This window comes from Podarcis pityusensis, assembly GCF_964106645.2.
Source record: "Podarcis pityusensis genome assembly, chromosome: 6".
Classification (NCBI taxonomy): domain Eukaryota; kingdom Metazoa; phylum Chordata; class Lepidosauria; order Squamata; family Lacertidae; genus Podarcis; species Podarcis pityusensis.
In genome coordinates, this window is record NC_138030.1 from 39,999,617 (window position 1) to 40,006,138 (window position 6,522).

A 6,522-nucleotide genomic window follows, 5' to 3' on the forward strand; every position below is an offset into this window, starting at 1 on the left:
ACATCTTTAAAACATCTGATGACAGCAAGGTATGTTGGCCTAAATATAAAAGAATTGCTTGCTTGATTATTTACTTCATAACATTTCTACACCACTTGATCTTAAATTAAAATTCCAAGTGGTTTACAAAAAAATATGTTTAAAAATGCTAATGTTCTTCAAGGGGCTAACTAGCGCCCAGGATTGAAGAATGCTATTTCTCACATTTCAAAGGCAGAAGAAAGATAAGATGGGAATTTACTGTTATATTGCAGGATGATATGCAGGATAGATGTAAGATGTAAGAGTTTTGACACCTAATTGCTTAACAATAGGAACAACAAATGGGCTTTAAAAAAAATTTAGGCACTTAAAATGAAGAAAGCTTGTGAATGAGGACTTCCAGCTCAGTTCTAAATGCTGATCTACTATTTTGCATCTGACTCTAGCAGGTGGACTTTGAGGGCGTTAATATATTTACTAGTGTGCGCATCCCTGATTTATACAACAACTCCTAAGAGTTTGGTCTGATGCTAAAGTCAAGGATTACTCTTGTGTTAAGAAAGTGTACATGACACAAAAGCAGGACACATCTTGGGAATATCACAGAAGGCAGCAGATAAGGAACTAAGGCCCAATAGATATGAAGCTGAATGTGTAGCCTGCACTTTTGCCTTTGATTCTATTTAACTACAGGCATTTCCTTTCCTTTGAAATTGGGACCAGAGGAAAGGCAGGCTTATTCTTCCCCTGATAACCCTATCAGGTTGAAAATCCACCCCACCGACTCCCATGACAATGAGGTACAGTGGTGCCTCGCAAGACGAAATTAATTCGTTCCGCAAGTCTCTTCGTCTTGCGGGTTTTTCGTCTTGCGATGCACGGTTTCCCATAGGAATGCATTGAAAATCAATTAATGCGTTCCTAGGGAAACCGCCTTCAGACCAGGTCCGGGGACAGTCTGTCCCCGGACCTCTTCTGAAGGCTGGGGGGGGGATAAGGGCTTTTCTTCCCACCCCCAGCATTTTAAAAAACCCCGGGACAGCGGAGGACTTCTCCGCTGTCCGGGCAATCTTAAAATGCTGGCCGGCGGCATTTTAAAATCGCCCGGGACAGCGGAGGACTTCTCCGCTATCCGGGGCGATTTAAAAGCCCCTGGGAAGGCAGGCAGGGGGGACAAAGACTTTTGCCCCCCCGCCAGCCTTCAGAAGGTGTTCCCACCCCCCGCCCCACTTCGGAGCACCGTTCCGAAGCGGGGCGGTGGGGGAAGGTGTTCCCGCCCCCCCGCCCCGCTTCGGAGCACCGGGAGAAGCGATCTCCCCGCAGCCCCTTGCTTCAAAAGAGGTCCGGGGGCAGCGGGAAGCGCTGCCCCCGGACCTCTTTTGAAGCAAGGGTTTGCGGGGAGATCCCTGCAGCCCCTTGCTTCAAAAGAGGTCCGGGGGCAGCGCGAAGCGCAGCGCTTCTTCCCCGCTGCCCCCGGACCTCTTTTGAAGCAAGGGGCTGCGGGGAGATCGCTTCTCCCTGCAGCCCCTTGCTTCAAAAGAGGTCCGGGGGCAGCGCGAAGCGCAGCGCTTCTTCCCCGCTGCCCCCGGACCTCTTTTGAAGCAAGGGGCTGCGGGGAGATCGCTTCTCCCTGCAGCCCCTTGCTTCAAAAGAGGTCCGGGGGCAGCGCGAAGCGCAGCGCTTCTTCCCCGCTGCCCCCGGACCTCTTTTGAAGCAAGGGGCTGCGGGGAGATCGCTTCTCCCTGCAGCCCCTTGCTTCAAAAGAGGTCTTTTGAAGCAAGGGGCTGCGGGGAGATCGCTTCTCCCTGCAGCCCCTTGCTTCAAAAGAGGTCCGGGGGCAGACCTCTTTTGAAGCAAGGGGCTGCGGGGAGATCGCTTCTCCCTGCAGCCCCTTGCTTCAAAAGAGGTCCGGGGGCAGCGGGAAGCGCTTCCCGCTGTCCCCGGACCTGGGGCCGCGGGGAGAATATCGCTTCTCCCCACCGCCCCTTGCTTCAAAAGAGAAGACCCGCTGTCCCCGGGGCAAGCTTCGTTTTGCGAAGCAAGCCCATAGGGAAATTCGTCTTGCGAGGCAACTCGAAAACGAAAAAACCTTTCGTTTTGCGAGTTTTTCGTCTCGCGAGGCGTTCGTCTTGCGGGGCACCACTGTATACAGAAAGCTTCTGTTCATGACATGACAGGCTTGGAACACCAATCCTTATTTAAAGAGATTTTGGGTGGCATTTGACTAAATTTTATTCAGAGCAGACCTTTTGAAATTAACATGATTAAGTTAGGCCCATGAGTTTCAAGGTCTGCTATGAGTAAAACTTAACTGACTGCTACCCTTTTATTATTGCACATCATTATGAGGGTATATTTAATTTTCCCAAAGGATTCCTTTTCCAGAAATGGATCAACATAAGGCTCAGATTTCAATACTTTCAAGGACCACATGTCCAGGCTTCAACTGAAATACTATCAGTATAGCACTTCCACCCGATGCCTCACCCCCATCAGTGTACTGCCAGGCACTGTACTCATCTTCTCTTTGTTATCTTTACCAAATGTTTTGTGCAGATACCTGCTCACACATGGTCTACCCCTTTAAAGACTGCAGTTCAGTTTCTGGGTGTACTTGAAAAATCATCCTTAAGCAAACTGAACTGCAACCTTCTGTGAGTTCTGCTCCAATGGACAGGTACACTGTGTGCTCACATGAGCAGTTAAATACACAAGAGAGGAGCAGCTGGGGCCCTTCTATGCTACATAGAATTTTGGAGTGCACCTCTCCAGTAAAGGCAGTGCCAGCATTTGAGAGAGCAAAGCGTCTTTGGCTCAGCCATGCTCCTGGGAGTGGGAGCAGGTCATCTGTCCCTAACAACATATGGGAGGAAGAACAGTTATTACAGAGGTAGCCCCACACAGAGTACATTGCAGTAGTCCAAGCAGGAGATAAACAGGGCATGTACCACTCTAGTGAGACAGTCTGCAGGCCCGTAGGGTCTCAGCCTGCATACCAGATGGAGCTGGTAGACAGCTGCCCTGGACACAGAATTAACCTGTACCTCCATGGACAACTGTGAGTCCAAAATGACTCCCAGGCTGCGCACCTGGTCCTTTAGTGGCACAGTTACACCATTTGGGAAAAGGGAGTCCCCCACAGCTGCCCATCCTCTGTCCCCCAGAAACAATAACTTCTATCTTGTCAAGATTTGACCTCAATCCATTAGCCGCCATCCATCCTTCCACTGCCTCTAGACACACAGGACATTCACTGCCTTCACTGGGAAGTGAAGCTGAATGTTACTGGGAAACAGAAGTGAGTTTATTGCAAATCACTTCTGGTTCTGTCCTTAAGAAAATCAGACGCTCAAAGAGGAAGTGAGATTGAAGGATTTCATGACTCTTCAGTAATCCTCACGTCAAAACATATAACTACTGTGATTCACAGCTGCAATCTGCCTCTTCAGCAACCTATAGCAGATCATGCAATTTCATAGTCAAAGAGCCAATTCAGAAGTTTTTAAAAAAACACACACACATAGATGACAATGGTAAAGAGGTGATGGGTTTTGTTTCAGTTTTTTCTTTGTTTCAACACTTTATTTCAAAAACTCTCTACAGGGAACTTGGGTGCTAGGCCAGATTCCAGCTGTCTGATACACTGGGAAGTTTAACAAGCAATGTCCCCCACCTACATTCTGAAGTGGTACAGTCAAGGAAGGTCTGTAACATGTTTCTTCTGCATGTTTGTATCAGCTCATAACCCGTATACATAATACCACTGATATCTCCTTCAGCATAATACTTTTCAAAGGAAGAAATCTACATGTTTACCTGCCTGAAAGTTATCAATGCAGATGCAGTATATATATAATTATTTTTATACTGATCTCCCCTTTAAAAAATAACTAAAATGCAACAGATATAGAAATGGGGTGAGCTAAATGTAAGACTGGAAAACTGAGAAAAACTGAAAGTGACTGATTTGTTCACCATGTCTCTGAAATCTTGGAGAGCTGCCGCCAATCAGTGTAAACCAGTCTTTCCTAACCTGCTCCAGATGTTGTCACACTACAGCTCCCATCATCCCCGGCTATTGTCCATGCTGACATGGTCTGAGGGGAGCTGGAGTCCAGGGTAGGGAAAGCTGATGCAGACAATAATGATCCGGCCATGCCAATTATCTGACTCAATATAAGGGAGTTTCCTGTTCCCACGTGTTCAAATAACAAATGAAATTTAGTTGTAATTCCTGCATTGGACTCTAACTCCCATCAGCCCTAGCCAACAGGGTGAATGGTCAGGGAGGATGGGAACTTTAGTCCACAACACCTGGAGAGCCATAGGAAATCAGTTCCTGATCAACATCCAGTATACTACTTTCCTCTTTTAACATCCTATATTGAGTTCATCATCAATAAAGTGGAAACCAAACCTCAGCCTTGTCTCAGGTATTTTAAGGACAAATACAATCCAAATTAGGTTCCCAGAAGCAGTATCATTAAAAAGCCAGATGAGCTTATAGATAGAAATATTTGTTTTAGAAGTCTTGTGAATTTTAGGCCAACCTTATGATTTTGCAGTTCTGACTCATAAATTGCTTTGCTCATTTTTACTGCTGGGGTTTCTTGGTATGAGAGTCACATGCCAGCACTATGCTTACTTTACTCTTTATTTCCCCACAAGCTGAAAGTCAATAAACAAGCAAATCTACTTTGCTGTGTCTCCCAAAGATTGTGTCATTGTAATTTATAATCAGGAAAACTTCTGCAGGCCCCTGCTGATTGAGCAAGACAGCTATAAAAGCAAATGTAATCAGGAAGTTGAAGGATTCAACAAGAGGCAAATTTATTGACAGCTGTGTATGACACAGATATTCCCCCATCCTGCTAACTGGAAGATCTGTAGAAAAGATTAGTTGCATTGTTTATTGAAGAATGGGAAGAATTTTTCTTCCTACAATTTTATAGCAACGCTTCAGGTATTCATCACCCAATCCTCAGACGTCATGTGTTCAATGTTTCTGTCCTTGAATCAATTTCCAGGTAAAGGAAGCTGGCAAAATTTGTACGTAAATAAAAGACAGTTTTCCAAAGGTTCACAACTATGGGAGAGGTGTCTTGGAACATGGTAGGAACTTCTCAGGTGTAAAGGAATCTGCTTACGTTTCTGTTAGTAATCAAGTGCCTCAGGCATGAAGCCAGTCCTTTCTTCAGTAAGCACCGAAGTAGATACCTGCAGAACTTGTTCGTTATCTACTGTTGTTAGAATCTGTGTTTATGGCTGCCAACCAACCAAAAAATGTGCAGAAATCAGCAGATGGAGCTTTTCGTGGCACAAAGCTAAAAGTGACCATCTTGTTGCTTAGTCTGTTTCCTATATCACTGAAGAACCACATTGGTTCTCAGATATATGGGCTAATACCTCAGTATCCGACCTCTGAGAATGCTCCTGTTCTTCTAAAGTTATGCAGAATTAACAGGACTGGAACAAAATGTACACTGCAAGAGAGCAGTATTTTGGGAGAAAGGGAGTAACAGCGGCAAAAACAGAGTGAAAGGGATTTCTCCTCTTCCCAAATGTCAAGCCGATCCAGTGCCTCCTGGTGCCACCTTCAGGGGAAGAGCCATAGCTCAGTGGCAGAGCTCATTCTTTGCATTCATAAAGTCCCAGTTCAGTTCCTGTCACATACAGACAGGATAGATCCAGGCTGCCAGTCAGTGAGGGTGAGGATGAACTAAATGGAACAAGTTAGCATCCTATGGTCCTGTGGCCATTGGGGTTATCAGCTACTTATTAAAGCAAAACAAAAAGCAGGTCTGGCAATGGTGCAAACTGTAAACTGGATCTCTTCTGAAAATTAGGAAATGCAATGCTAGAGTGTCAGGGCAGGAGTCAGACACACACCGCTCAAAAGAGCTGTGGAGTTTTATTTTTAAAAGACAGCTTTTCCACTGTACAGTGGGAAAAACCCAGAAGAAACATGGGAGGATTACAAAAGGAGGTGATAGCATCTGGACACCCCTGTCTCACCTCTAATAAATGTGAATGAATGAACTATGGCTATACTACAATAAATGACCCATCTGGAAGCACCCCAAGAATGATGAAGTATGGTTCACTTCAAGGTCTACTGTTTGCAGACTTGAGGAACGAGCAGGTGAAAAAAACAAAACTGAACGATTAAAAAAAAATGAAGTATTATAAGGACTAACACCCAGGAGAAGCGAACCTAACCTGTGTGTGGACTGAACCACTCCACGCTCAAATCCATTTACACCAGAAAGTAGCGCATACTGTTCTTTTGCGGCATCTCCCCGCCCCCCCCCCCCGCTCACTTTTCTTACTGCATTCTTAGCTTATGCAGTCACCGCTGGACAATTTCCAAGCTGGATCCTTAACCATACTTAATACCAAGAAAGCTCCAGAGAGTGGGAAAAACTTCCGAGCAAACTTGCTTACTTCCCTATGCTTTGCACTCTGCAGACTTTGGTGCGCGTCTCTCAAACTCTCAACCCTCTTGCAAACTCTTGTCATGTTTGGACGGCCTCTTTCTGC

General features: G+C 45.7%; 1 long non-coding RNA gene across 1 annotated transcript; it reads left to right on the top strand.

Moving 5' to 3' along the window:
- Positions 1–1,235: 1,235 nt before the first annotated feature.
- On the top strand, positions 1,236–2,128 carry LOC308479617. The gene is made up of 3 exons (XR_013987760.1): positions 1,236–1,323; positions 1,812–1,888; positions 1,983–2,128. It is a non-coding gene; the product is annotated as an uncharacterized lncRNA (long non-coding RNA).
- Positions 2,129–6,522: the final 4,394 nt, after the last annotated feature.